Genomic DNA, 16,007 nt, shown 5'->3' with positions numbered 1-16,007 from the left:
ATCTCTGGCCGTTGTGGTCACTTGGGGAGTGAATCATCAGATGGAAGATTTTCCTCTCTATCTCTCCTCTCTGTGTATCTGACTTTCCAATAAAAATAAATAAATCTTAAAAAAAAAAAGATTCGGCACAAAGATATAGGCCCCTAAGATTATAAGCTCAGAATCACTCTTATTTCGAGCAATTTTATTACTTTATTTCATCGGAAAGCATCTTAGAATATGGAAATTTAGGCTGAGTAACTTCCAGCAATGTCAAATGAGCTATTAACAGAATCAAGTTCTGTGGTGCCCCGGTTGCTCTTGGAACATGCATTTCAATGTCTCAGCACCACAGGATGACCTCTGAATTTAATAGGAGTCTTACAATAAAAAATAAATAGGAAATAATAAAAATGACATACTGAAGAATTTAAAATCATAAATCCATGCAAATTCACCTCAAAGATGATTAATCAATCATTAAATAATTAATGAAGGCTTAATGCTCTAACAGAACTATCCTAGGCATACTTTGTGAATTAAAAAACAGGAAACTTTAAGGTCCAATTGACAAAAACCTGGAAGATACATGAAATACTGCCTAAAATGGGCTTACTTAGGAGAGAATGAAAGTATTAATGTGCATGGTAATTTTACTTATGTGTACACTATGTACACACATATAGACATATTTTTGTATATTGACCTCATTTTCCTAAGATATGATATAAAATTAATTACCAATGCTTTTGACATTTTGGGAAAATGAGAAAACTCTAGGGAGTAAGAACACAGGATTCACCTCTGGCTTGGCCACCAATAAGTTTTGTGACCTTGGGAAATTGTGTTTGTGGCTCTTTCTTTGGTGGAATACTGGACATGGAACCCCCGGCCAGATGAAACTGGATGCTGTGCACCTAAAGGCTACTGAAATGAAAGCCCAGCACCTGGGGAGGTTCCAAACTGCTGAAACAAGACACTGCAAACTTCACCAATGAGCCATACCCCTCTGAATATCCCTCAGCAAGCTACCTTAGCAGGCACTCTGCATGCTGCTCAGAAGCAACTAAGCCTGGTTCAACCCCCCTGCTCCCTGTCTGCACAGGCTCTACTTCCACTTTCTCTTAATTCCCCCTGCCAATTATGTCCTCCCTAAAGTAAAGCCTTCTTTAACTTGTCAACTGCTCTCCTTTGAATGCTAAAAATACTAAAATCTAACCTAAACAACCTACCATTCTACATATGTGAAAACAATGGAATAATTTCTAAATTGAAAGAAGTACTTTGTTGTGAAGATACATTTCTTGATACTTAAAAATATCAAATGAAATTGAGAGCATTGGAGAGAGTCCCTTGGTAAACTGAGACACAGCATAAGGCAGAAGGACAATGACATCAGGTTCAGGAAGGTTTTCTGAATAGCTTATCATCTGGAACACATGAGCCATAGGGACAGGAATTTTGTACACCAAATTAAGACTCAGCTTCAAACATCTGTGTCTCACAAATTGTGTTTATTGTGTATTTTGGTTAGAGTCCTAGCTGAACTCTGTATTCTAGTGTCTTGCTAATATGCACTCATGACAGCAGGTGATAGCTTAAGTGTTTAGCTCCTTCTCAGTCAGACACATGACGACTAGATTGATTCCTAGGCTCCTGGCTTTGGCCTGGCTGAGCCCTGGTAATTGATAATAAATAAATAAATAAATAAAAAGAAAGAAAGAAAGCAATTGAATCATCAAGTTGTGATATAGCGACAAGCCAGTGCTTTCTTGTCCCTCATCTGTAAAAAGTTGAGCAAGATACTTTTTCTGGGCTAGGCTTTCCTCATATTTGAAAAGGGAAGATTTATTATAGGACTCATAAGACTCCTGGTGAACCCGAAATTTTCTAATTCTAAATTTTGGGCAGGATATGACATCACTAAAAATGCCTTGCACTGTCTTCTTCAGTTTCAGGCTTGGTTTGGCAGTGGAATAAGACCATGTGGTTGTTCGCTGTGGGTTGGTATTGCTTCAACAATGTCAACAAGGCAAAGTCCCATTTCTCCTCTGAACCAAGCTACATGAATTTTGGGAAAAGGTCCTTAGAAATTCCTCTTCATAAAATTGTCTCTTCTACACACACACACACACACACACACACACACACACAGCAGTAGGGAGGGGAGAGAGTTCTCTAAGGGCTATTCCTGTTATTGGCTCTCACATTATAATAAGTTTCCATCGGTTTCTATTAGGGCCTTTGAACTCCAGTTTGTGGAATGTGGATCATCTTTAGGAGGGGTAGCTTGATTCAGAATGCACAGCAGAGTGAATGTAATTCCTGTAAGTATTTTGCTAATGAATGTCTATAACATACAGAGCAGAATGCCTGTAGAGTGAATGTAATTATTGTACGTATCTTGTTAATGAATGTCTAAAATGAAAGCACTACACACAGAAGTCCTGAAACTGATTTATCATTAAAACATTGCTAATTAAAAAAGAAAATGAACTAGTATGGCAAGTATCTCCCTCTCTCCAACTCTTTCTCCCTCTCCATCTCCCTTTCTCTGTTCCTTCCCCACCTTTCCCCCTTAAGTTTCTCCCCAACTTTCAAATACTTTTAAAAATTATGAGCATAAGGGAGAAGCCATACCAGAGGATTACCATTTATATATTCCTCTATCACCTTTGCAGGGAAAACACAGTGACCCAAGATTCAGATTTTGAAGATGAAACAAGATACTGTACCAAAGCTTAGCTCTAATACTTACCAGATTCACACTGGCCATGTTGTCCTCTCTAAGAAATCAATGACTTAGACAAAAAAACAAAGACAACATTGTCACCTAATCATGCTGTGATATGGTGATTAGGTAATATGTAAACTTTAAAACTACAGGCATACTGATATTAAAATTTACCAGCATCTAGAAAAACAAAAATAATGCTTATTATTTGATTGTAACATATACCACCACATCCTGGTAAGTTTAGTTCTTATAACTAACTAAATTTCCACTAACTAATTAAACAAGCCACTCACCCTCTACTTACAATAAAACTGTTTTTCATAAAATTAACATTGCCCAAAGCTGATCATTAAGAACTATAAGGTTAACCTTCACTTAAGTCTCTTTGAGGAAGACCGGAACTCTGGATGATCCTAAACACACCCACCAACTATCCTATGGTGTGTACCTCATTGTCTTTCCTGAACGCACAGGTAAAGGTGATTTCTTCATCTACAAGTGTCTGCCAGGTTTTTTATTGTTTTTTCCCCCCTGTCAAACTCTTTGAGGGCATTGGGCTGACAGTTCTGGGTCGGACTGAGTTTAATCTTTTCCTTTCAAATCAAATTATGGGGAAAATGCCAGGGAAATGGCTCCCTAACAGCTGGCATTGTTCAGAAATCACGGAGCTTGGTGAATTTGTAAGATAAGTGTCTAAATTGTGGAGAAAGGCAGACAGCTTCCCCTTTTGGGCTGATATCTGAGAAACTAATGACTAAATGACTCCATTTTGCTCTCCACACAATGGCCTGTCCTGAAGACTTGAGAGCCTCTCTGGGACCTCTCCAAAAATCAGCCTGCCTGAAAGTGGTCTTGGGATCTGCTCCACTGCCTGTGCTCTCGATTTAATAATTGTGTAACTTTTAAAACTGGTACAGACAGAAAAGAATAGATTCCTGCTTTCAGTAAGCTAAGATTAAGGAGAAAGGGGGGGGGGGGAACCACATAAGATAAAACCCAGAAAAGGGAAAAAAAAAACTTTTAAAATGTTATTGGAGAGGCACCACACTCACATTAAATGCTAAAATATTCAAATTGATTGGGGTTGTGAAACAAGTGAATTACTTACTCTCCCAAGAATTAAAATTAATTTTTCATCTCCTTCTCCAGGCCACTTCCCACTGGCTTTTGTAGCCCTCTCAATATTTTATTTGCTGAAGGGAAAAGGTTTGCTTTTGACATACTGGCATTCCTGGAGTTGGTTGACTAACTCACTGCCAACTTCCATGAATGTATTTCTCAGTTTCTCAGTCCCAGTGAGGCAACAAAAATGAATGAAAGTTTGCTACATATCCTAAACGGCACATATTTTTTTCTAAACCTATCTTCCCTTAAATGATTTTATTTATAGATCCATTCCCTTTGCTCTTTATGTCATTTTTCTAACCCCCCTCCAACCCCCTCGATCATTTTCCTGTTGGTAATTTATTGATGGAAAAAAGGGAAAAAAAAGGAAACTAAATGAGAAGTTGAGATCACCACATTTGAACTGACAGAAACAGTTCTTACTTTTCTTTACTTGAGGCTTTGAAGAAATGGTGTGGATCCTTGGCAATTTGGAGCACTCAAAAGATTCCCCTGATCTCAGTAATCCATTTAGTGGATCTTCCATATTCAGGAGGTAAGTTCTAAGCTGATAACCAGATACTAGAATAGATGCTAAAAGCAGAGGACAAGTGGTCCCAAAGAATCAACAAAGGGCTGAATTCACTAATGAGAACTTTGGAGACTATGGCTTAAATATTTAAACATTTCTATCAAAAGCCATGCTGAACTTTAAGCCTACCTTGAGGTATTAAGAGATAGAAACATGATCTGACTGTACTGGAGATGGAGGACCTTGGTTAAGGTTAAATGGGGCAATAAAATGAGTCGCTAGTCCAGTGGGACCAAAGCTTTGCAAGAGAAGGAGGAGAAAAAAATAGGAAGAGAAGTCTGAGCTGGGACATCTGTCTCACCAAGGCCTTGCATAGTCTTGGGCTTGCAATTGTCTAAGAGAAGACAATTCTGATCAGAAAACACACCTGCCAAATGCACTCACCATTATCTGGGAAATCCCAGTCCTTAGAACCATAAGCAGAATTAACTTTTATTCTTTTTTCAAAGATTCATTTAGAGTTAAATAGAGAGGGAGAGACAGAGAGAGAAAAGAGTAATCTTCCATCTGATGATTCCCAATGGTCACAATGACCAGAACTAGGCTTGTTAAAAGCTGGGAAGCAACAGTTTTTTCTGGGTCTACCATGTGAGTAGAGGGGTTCAAACACTTGACCATCCTCTGCTGCTTTCCCAGGCCATTAACCAGCAGCTGGATGAGAAGTGGAGCAGCCAAGACTAGAACTAGCATCCATGCAAGATGCTGGCACTAGGCAGAGAGACTTAGCCCTGTATTTTATGGCACTAGTCCAAAATTTCTTCTTTAAAAATTACTAAGTCTAGTAATGTGCTCAGTTACAGCAAAAGGAAATGCATTACAACACCAGGGCAAAGCAAGAAAACCTTCCAGTTACACATTTACCTGCTAATTCTGGACTCTTTGATAAGATTATGTGAGGTGGTAAGATTAATAACATTCAATGTTACTTCAGAAGGAAGTCTTGTTTGAAATGCTGCATCACTTCTTAATATGTCCCTTTTTATTGATCTCAAGAATAGTATGGCGATTCTGCACACTGAATCATCAATGTTAGATTTAGGAAGAGGTTTAACCTTGGTCTAGTCCAAAATATTCCACTCAGATGCCAAGAAACTGCAGCAAATATTAGGGTTTGCTGTTATCTCCACAGAGTTAATGCCAAAATCAGTCCAGAAGCCTGCTTCTCAACTTCTCAGAAGGACTTTTGTCCATATATAGAGAAAGTAACCTTTCCCTTAATTTCCCAGGCTCAGTGATTGGGACTCAGTGAACTAAACTGATGAAATACAGAGTAACAGCAAAAAACGTACATGTATCTTCATTGTTACTAATACATTTACTTGCGTGCAGGCTTTCTGGAAAAGAAGTAGAAACTCAAATATGCAGCTGGGTCTGCAGGCTTTAACATTGTGGAAAGTGACTGGACAAAGGAAGAAAGTGTATGGGTTCCTAGAGTTGGTAAACTGTGGAAGGTGATTAATATACGGTTGGGGCTGTGGCTGTGGCTGCTACACTAAGCTTCTACCCGGGCACCAGCATCCTAGGACCCCACTTCAAGTCCCAGCTGCTCCTCTTCTGATCCAGCTCAATGCTTATGGCCTGGGAAAGCAGAGGAATTTGGTTCAAGTGCTTGAGCCCAAGTAGGAGACCCTGGAAAAAGCTCCTAGTTACTGAGAAATGTACCAGCAGATGGATGATCTCTCTCTATTTCTGTGTCCCTCCTTCATTCTCTGTAACTCTTCCTTTCAAACAAAAATAAAATAACTCTTTAAAGAAAAAAGAAATGGATGGTAGAGAAGAGTTATTTAGTAAAGTTTATTACGAAGATGCGAATCGTTTCAAATGATATCAAACTGTTCTCTTCCTGGTATGGAATGAATAGATCCCTCTACAAAGGGAAGATTATGTTTTGCTCATAGGGAGAAAAAGGGAGAGCTGAGAAGTCTTTTCTCTGCAGCTTCATAATTGCCTTCAGCTCAAAATAATCAATACGTATCGTGGCATAGCTTGGGGTGGCATTTGTTGATTCATTTTTACCACAGTTGATGATCATAAAATGCCAGTCCGTCAGCCAGTGCTGAAGCCATGCCATTTCACAATGATACAAAAACTTGTCTAAGTATATTAATATAATCATGATATAGTTCAGTAATAAAACTAAATTCTCAGTGTGTAAAATCAGGGGTCATCCCTAAGTCATGACCAAGGTGTTAGTTCAATCCAGTGTTGTGACACTTTCAGGAGAGAAACCAGACTTTAATGGCTGCATGTAACCTATGAGAAACAGTTAATCCAGCTCTAGTAATCTTTTATAAGATTTTTTGGTTCTAAAACTTAACAATTTTTGCCACTTTGTTGTATTCCTTTCATGTGTAGAAATATAAATACACATATGTATAATTTTCTTGGAAAAAGAGATCATAATATCACAAAACAAGGGATTCATGCTAATATTCATACTGTATAGAAATAAAGTTGCAAGGTACATGGTATGATTCAGTGAAGGGATGCTTCTAGCCATAGGCCAATGATATGGTATCCACTCAATTTTTATAATATAACATATAGTATCTAGAAATAAAATATATACATAAATATGCAATATATATTATATACACAGAGTATATAGTATGTGTACATATGCTATTTTATTTATAATATATATTATAAGGGAAAGCGTTTGCAATATAATGGATGGAAGAGAATGTCATTACACAAAGTAAAATAAGCCAGGGCCAGAAGACAAATATCACATTTTTCAGGCTAACTACTGATTCAAAGCCATACCATTGGTCATTTCTGTGGCCAGAGCTCAACTACCCCACTGATAGTTCTATGATCTCTCTATCATCCCAAAGTGGAAGCAGAGAAATATATTCCAAAATTTATTTAATGAAAGATATGACATACCTGAAAGATTCCTGAAACTTCACTAGAAAGGAATATAAATCCATGTGATACTAACAGCAGATGCAAGGATTACGGGAAATTCTTTATGGGTGAACTTAAAAAACTAAATTAAACAAAGGCAAATACATGTATTGCTGCATATTTTTTCAGAGCACTGATTATTCTGCTGATACATGCAAACATTTAAAAGAGCACTAATCTGTGCCTAACACAAACACATATGACCCTGGAAATCATCAATTGAAATTAATATCAAATGATTAGTGAAATCTGAAAGATACTTTAGACAACACAATTCACTGCCTGCATGTTGTCTTGCAGAAAGGCAGGTGGAACAGGTAGCTGAAGAATTAGTTCTATCTCCCTCTTTAGGACAAGAAGATTTACAGAAAGGAGAGAGAGAAAGATCTTTCATCCACTGCGTCACTCCCCAAGTGGCCACAATGACCAGGGCTGAGCTGATCTGAATCTAGGAGCCATGGTCTTCCATGCTGGTGCAGAGTCCCAAGGCTTTGGGCCATGCTCTACTGCTTTCCTGGGCCACAAGCAGAGAGGTGGAAGGGAAGTGGAGCAGCCAGTACAAGAACTGGTGCCCATATGGGATTCTGATGCATTCAAGACAGGATTTAGCCACTGAGTCATTGCAGTGGGCTCATTTTAACTCTCCTGTTTCCCCTAGTCTACAAAAATGTTCTCTTAGTTCTTGAGACATTCATGATCAGTTCATTGTGACTGAGTTAAAATTATAATATAAAATTTCTCTTAGATCGAATCTGAGCTCTTACTTGCAATCTATTTTCCACACTAAGTCTGCAATCATCTTCATTACCTTTATCATGCTTGTCCATTTTCTGCTCCTATAATGACCACGGCTTTTAAAAGATCTTATATTATCCTAATTACCCGTGATGAACAATTTTGCTGTTTTTCTCTGTCTAGCACAGCCCTCAGTGTCTCAACATTCGTCTCTCCATTCTTTGTTCAGAAGTGAGTTTGTTCTGCTATAAATATTCACAATATCATTTACTTTCTTCATCTTTTTGCTGGTTGTGCTGTTATTTAGGTTACAGTCTTATTCTCATCTTTGATTCTCTGGCAGCATAGAGTTTGGTGTCCAGCATACAAAATACTTCAATTAATTGATTATTAACTCTAAATGAAACATGGGAGTTGAAGTTATATCAATAGGTTGATATAAGATTACAGAAGGTCTTGAAAGACATAGAGAGGATTTTGCACTTAATCTGATTAATATTAGGCAATATGCTGGATTTCTCCTTAAAGAGAACTAGTTAGAAAAAAAAATCATGCCTACATAAGCAATGCAGCTTGCTGATTAGAGACAAGTTTTCAGAGTCAGATATTCTGTGTCTGAATCCCAGCTCAGTTCTTACCACCTAAGTGACCTTGAGAAACATTAAATTTTCTGCCTCTCAGTTTTCTCATTTGTAAAATTAGAATATAATTGTACAGTTTGGGTGAAGGAACCTTATAATTGTACAGTTTGGGTGAAGGAACCTATATAAGGATATTGAGCAATGTCTAGTACCTAATAAATCCTCAAGAAATTTTAGTGACTAGTGTAAATAACTATGTAGAGAATGAAACTGATGTCAGGTGCTGTGCTCTGTTAGGCTCTGTCATCATTGAAAGAAAAAAGTACACATGAGATGAAGCATGTATCACCAGTTGAAGAGCCACATAATACTTCAGAAAAGAGGATATATATTTGGTGAGTGCACTATTCTCTGTATCCCAGCACATCAAATGCATTCATCAAGCTTATGGAGACAATATATAAAACACAGAAGCCCAAACTCATCAATTTACAATGAGAAATATAACTAGTAAGTAGATGGAATATCAATGTTTATGCATAAGCATGTTTTCTATTGGTGAACAAGTATATAAAGGGGGTCAAAAATTATCACCTAAGCATTGCTTGATGATAAGGAAATCAAGCAAGGAGAGAATGTAGGTGACCTCATTCACATGGTCAAGTTCACTGCCAGATATCTCACATGCTGCTTATGGCACACATCCTGCATTCAAGAGAAGCTGCTGCACACTCTGCACTTTCCCATCCAGTCACACACAAAAAATATCTTCCATTGCTTCTACATATCACTGTTTCCTATTTATAATAAAATCACTTGCATGGATACTATGCAAGTACAATCAAAATTGACTCAAGGATTTGCCAGATGCTGTGATTAAAATGTTTGATGCTTATGGATCATCAATTAGGGTAGATTTTAGATTATTTATCTTCTCTCTTAAACTTTTTGGTACCTTGACAGATACTGTACAGAATGGATCATTGTAGCTCCTCCACTTGTAGTCTTTCCACGTTAACCCTAAAATAGCCTATAAGTTAGCATTTGCCATGTAGGAAGCTGTCCAAAATTCCAGTGCCTTCAAAAGCCTGTTTTGGACCCCTTTGCTTACTAAAGGCTCTGTGACTCAGAATTTGGGACTGGCCTCAGTTAAACTCTTGTCTCTTTTCATGTAATGCTTGTTGCTTCCACAGAGGACTGAACTCAGATACAGCCAAGAAGACTGGGACACCAACACCGCACCTCTCTCCAAAGGTTTCAACAACATCTCTCTCCACAGGTCTCTCATCCTCCCTGGTCTCTCATTCTCCCTGGTCCCTAGTCTATTAGACCAAATCTCAAGCTATGTTAGACAGAAACAGATTCCACTGCTTTATAAACGGGAGAGAAAATCTGTAGCTACATTTCCTGAAACCTACTGTGAATGGAAATGAATTACAAATCAGTAATGATGAATGAATATGTCTGCAAAGAGAGAGGTAATACCTCTGGGTGTAAACCAGACCATTGCGTCATAGGCTTTTGCTAATCTGTGAGTCAAGGAACTCTACTCACACAGGCCACAACAAAGGGGGGATTCCTGTCCCTAAAAGAAGTTTGGTCCAGGCAGCATGCCTTCTTCCTTCCCTGCACTACAACTTTATGATCCTAAGAACACAATCAGCAGAGGACGTGAGAGCCCCTGAAAACAGGCTGACACCGACTGACCCTGCCTTGGGAAGCTGACACTAGCCACTCCTGTCCAGTGATCGGATTTGATGGGTTTCATCATCTTCCTCCCGTGTTCACTCCAGCTCTATCGATTGCATCGCCTTCAATATCTCTTTTGTGGTTAAAGGCTGCTCCTGAGACTGCCCTGACTGAGTTGCCTAGTTTTGTCAATTCCAATTCAGCCAGACATCCTTTTACCCTTTCCTAGACAACAAAGCTTTTAGGTCGATTTTTTGGGGGGGTTGGTTCGTTTGCTTGTTTGTTTGTTTCTCTCTCTCTTTTTTTTTTTTTAGAAAAAAAGGCAAAGAAAACTCATAGAAGACTCACATGTCTCAGAAAGTCTTCCCTCGCTTCCTTAGGACTGAATCTCCCTTCCTGGGTTAAGAAGAACAACTCTCCTTTCCCCCGCTATCCCTTGTACAGTCCTCTCTATCAGCCTTTTTCCTCTGCCTTGGGATCTCAGACAAAGTCTTTGTAACTATGCACTTTCTTTCTTATTTGTGTAAATTAAAAATACTTGATTGAAAACAAAGCCTGTATAGGGGCACGTGCTGTGGCACAGCATGTTAAATTGCCACTTAAGACACCCACATCCATTATTGGAGTGCCAGGGATTAAGTCCTGTCTCTGCCACTGTTTCCATTCCAGCTTCTTACTAATGTGTACCCTGAGCACCAGTGGATGTTAGCAGAAGTGCCTGAGGCCCTGCCACCCACATGAGTGACCAGATGGAATCGAGATCTGGCTTTGTTTTGACCCAGCTCTAACTATTGCAGACATCTGGGGAGAAAACCAGCAGGTCGAAGATTCTCTAACTTTGAAGAAATGAAAGGAAGCATTTTTAAAACAGGATTTTTCATACACTTAGCCCTGTACATATTTTCACCTTATTTTCTAGATAAAACGCACACACACACACACACACACACACACACACACACACACACACATCTTTTAGGAAATCCCAAGCAGATCTAGATCATGAAAGATAGACCTTCCACTTTTGGCTTCAAATCCTGCATTCATGTTTAAGATGATGCAGAAATATCAAAAAGGAATGAAATTAACACCTTCAGAATGATATTTCTGTTATCAAATGTCTTTCACAGCACCCAGTCCACAACTTCAAGTTAGGCATGAAATTCAAAGTCATACAAATGCCTCCTCAGTATCGGGTCAAATCCAATAACTTTAGCATAATATTAAAAACAACAAAACTATCAAGACTTATCCAAATTCCATGTCGATCACTCCAGTGTGTATACTTCAGTCAGAAACCACACTAAAGAGCACTGAAGAATCTCCATTTCCATGATATAATACCTGTTATCCCACACCATTCCTCCCAGAACTTCTTTACTTCCTCCCCATCTGTTTGACTGGAATATTCCTTTTCAAACATTAGAACACATTTAAATCAATCCTTGTGTAGTAAGGTTTTCTTAGTCCACCGCAATAGCTATAGTCATCATTTACATCATCACTATATGTATATCACCTCGGTTTCCCAAACAGAATTAAAAAGGTACCTCTCCATAAATTTATAAGGTACAACCTCTCCTTGGAAAGGTTGCAGAATCCTTAGTACTTCTGCATATTCCTTCTTCAGATCTTTCAGAATAGTGGTGTTTATGTTATTCCTTTGCTTTTGGATAACACATCCTTTCTATATCCTCACTATATTCCATTTCCTCTTATTTTTCCTCTATCCCTCTCTAATACTGCATTGCTCCCAGGTTATAACACACCTGTGCCTTCTCTTTGCTAAATCCTTGTCAATCTCCTCTTGTTTGTTAAAATTCCGTCATTCTCCTTTACCTGGATACTTAAGTATTTGTAACAACAGTTTGCACCTGCTGCCTCAACTCTCACATTGTTTAGACACTCCTTAGTTCTTTGAAATATGGTCCCTGTCTTCGCCACTTTTTCTTGAAATTGTCTTCAAAAGGTTACAACTTATTTGCTTGTCAAAAATACATATATATATATATATACACACACATACAAACTCATATACAGAAATTCTTATCACCCCTTATCTTTACAGCAACATTTCCTCCTTGAGCTTTTGGAAACTCACCGTTCTCACTGAGGGAATGAGCAGTAAAAGACAAAAAATAACACTTCACATCGAGAGTCAGTTTCTGTTTTTCTGCATATATTTGTTCTATTCATGATCTCTATACTTGGATGTTTATGATGAACATGTTTTTGTCATTTAGGGTTCTTATGATGACTCATTTTAAATAAATACTACTTAAACCAATACAATATGAATGCAAAGAAATATAATTATTTCTTTTATGACAACAAAATTGAAAAGATTTGATGAACTCAATTTGGGAAAAACAAAACAACAATTCCTATTGAATGAGAGTGCAATGTTGATTGTAGGGGGTAAATCATGAAGCTCTTAAGTGCCATCCTTTTAGCATCCAGCATCATTTTAAAGATACCAAAATGAGAAATCCTGGATGGATGAGGTACCACAGTTATGATTTATGCAGACCAAAAGAGCTTCATACTTCTTGCCTAAAAGTGAAATACTGGTGACAAAGTGATTCTGGCAGATGTTAGAATCTGAACAGAGGTCCTTGACTCCTAGAAATGACCAGTCTCATTTACACATGTATGAGGGAAGTGGTTAGTAGCTCATGTTAGATAAACACGATGTAAGTCTAGCTCAGTCACATATTATCTGTGTTTTCCTGAGCAAATTATTTACCCTTCCCCATCTTCACTGCCTTACATAACTAAATATTTAATTACAGTGTTGTTCTAAGGAGTTGAAATATAAAATTCCTAATCACTAGAACATCAACTTTGTCATTCAACCTTTGACACTATATGGTCAATAGTGTCAATTATTCTGCTTACATGAATTGTTGGATAAGTTGTCATCATTATTACCATCATCACAAATGCCATTCACTGATGCTTTTTTCTTTCTTCTATGCTTTCTTCTATGCTTCCTCAATTCTTTTTTGATCTTTGTGGTCATTTTTTTTTTCCTTTAGTAAGACAACCCAGTATCACAACATGAACGTTTAGATTGCCTTCATTCTCCTATGTGTGCAGGTAGGAGTTGCATGTCTTTATTTGCAAGGCCCTGAGAGTAACATATTAAAATGATACTGACTTCAAGAAGTTTAATTTTCCTATGAGCATCTAGTTCAGCACAGAGTTCTTTCTAGAGATTCTGGAAATACTGTTTATAATTCTAATTCATAAATAACATGGTCTCTTAAATTGCATTATATACAAGATTTTTCTGCTGGTTCTATTCCTCTGGAAAAATCACAAAGAATACAGTGCTTATTCTTCATGACATGCTTAAAATCTCAAGTCCACTTGACCTCTCGGCTTTGAAGTTTATATTGAATTAAGGCTTTGTGCTTTCTGCACCCATCTTTACTAGGCAACTGCATGCACATGTCAGTCATGGCCAATCCACCTGCTCTGAGGTAAAGTCATCCCCATCCCAGTACTGGAAGGCCTAGCATTGAATCTGTAGGATCACATTCACCAGTAAATATCCCTAGACTTGGCTCTGATACCAAGTAAAGCTCCCAAAAATATCCACCAATGTCTCTGATTCCTTGTAGAATGCTTCTGTGATTGTTTAATCTTGCTAACTACATGTTGCCTTACATTTCCAGCACTTCCTGGTCTCTGGGCTCCTGGTTTAAACCTAAGTGATTTGTCTGAAATGTTCACATACTATTGTGGTTCGTGATCCTGCTATAACTCACGTTGGAACTGCTAGCACAGACCTTAGAACAACTCATCGCATTAAATTCACCTTTCTCTGGTAGATATGTTCCATATGAAATTTCTGGAAAGGCCAAAACATTTTGACTATTTTAAATTGTTGCCACCTCCCCCAAGTACCCCACTAATGAGTCGTCTTGCCAAACTGAAGCTTTTGCATACACATTTGGCCGAAATATAAAATAAAATCATCAATTGGTTGTTTGTTTATTTTGATACCAGATGGAGTACTATCTGTTCCCTGCCTTCAATAAGCTAGGTCAATACCCAGTCCTATTGATAATATCTTCTTGCTTTCCTATTCTTTGTTATTAGTAAGGCTCTGGCACTTTTGCTCTTATTGACTGATGTCATGATACTTAACAGCTGTTAAAATGCATTAAAGAATTGTTTATTTATTTGAATAACAGCATTACAGAGATGGAGACATACAAAGAGATCATCCATCCACTCTTTACTCCTCAAATGACCACAATGTCAGGCTGAAGCCAGGATACAGGAGGCTCGTGTGAATCTCCCACATGAGTGGCAGAGGCACCAGTACTTGGTCCATCTTCTGCTTTCCCAGTGCATCCAAGATGAAAAATGGCTCCAACAGGATATGCTGGTATCATAGGAGGTGACTTTACCTATATCACAACACTGAGCCCTGTTAAACTGTTAATGATGAAATGGTTGATTCCATTTAATAAGCCTCAAAAGCAAGTAATACGTGGGCCAGCCACACTGAACAACAGGAATAGAGTGAAATTAAGAGTTAGGTGTAGCTTGAGATTGCATTATATAGTTAGCCCATGGATAACTTGAGAGGCAAAATATGGGGAAGGGTGGGGCCAATTAGGACAATAAGTATAAAAGAGAAAAGACAGTTCTACCAAAATCTGTTATCCCTATAACTCGAGGGCATGTGAGTGTTAACATTTCCCTATTAATAAGGAGACAAAGAAAGGATGAACATATGGAAAAATCAGCAGGGAAAACATAGTGATTCTTTCCTCACAAGGAACAGAATAATTAATGGTAGGAGATGGGTGAATTGTTAATGAAGAAAATCATCAGAAACCTTATGGAAAATGTCAGTGAGGTCAGTGATAGGAGATGAAGGGACTTTATAATCAACCCAGATCCTCATGGACATTGAAGTTAGGAATAAGAGTTTAGGAACCATACAGAGTGCAATTATATGTGATACTAATGGAAAAGGAAAAAGCAATCTTTTGGGGGTGATTCACACAGTGAGTAATTTGACTCTGGGTTTGGATTGTAATTGCAGCAATGGCACCTCTGGACAAAATGATGAGGCTTTTGGGGCTGCAATCAGGCAGGTCCTAGATCCAGCAGCTTCCGGGGGATCCAGTGGCGCTCAGAAGGGCAAAGCCATGCCCTGTCCTTATCTGTCCTCTGGAATGAAAGCTGGACTCCCAGGCACTGTATCCCAAAGGCAGATCAGGAAGAGAACGAGCAGAGGCAGATCCCACAGAGGGGAGAAAAATAGTCACCTCTGTGCATGGTAGGGCTACAGCAGTACTCAAGGCAGCTTCAGGATTCAATATCCCAGAGGTGTCTATAGCCTCTGCTTCAGGATGGCTGTATTTCTGCCTTCCTTTTGAAAAGTCCCCAGTAACTTGGTTTACACCATTCTACCAACTCTAAAATGTGCTTCCTTCCCTCACACTTTCTCTCCAAGGTTAAACAGTACTAGAATTCTTTCAATAAACCCTTCCAGCTGATCCAATCTGAGCCCTCTCTCTTTCCTGGTTGTCCACAGTCCTTGGGGTTTAGTAAACAGTGGTAATGTCATTGATCACATTTTGTGTCTTATCATTCTGAAAGATCATATAAGCTTCTTAAAAGCCAGATCTGTATCCTAAACAATAAACAGTACAGA

This window comes from Ochotona curzoniae, unplaced genomic scaffold (genome assembly GCF_017591425.1).
Source record: "Ochotona curzoniae isolate NIBS_2020 unplaced genomic scaffold, NIBS_Ocur_1.0 contig_43, whole genome shotgun sequence".
Lineage (NCBI taxonomy): Eukaryota > Metazoa > Chordata > Mammalia > Lagomorpha > Ochotonidae > Ochotona > Ochotona curzoniae.
The sequence above is the reverse complement of the archived record's forward strand: the minus strand, read 5'-3'. Positions refer to the sequence as shown.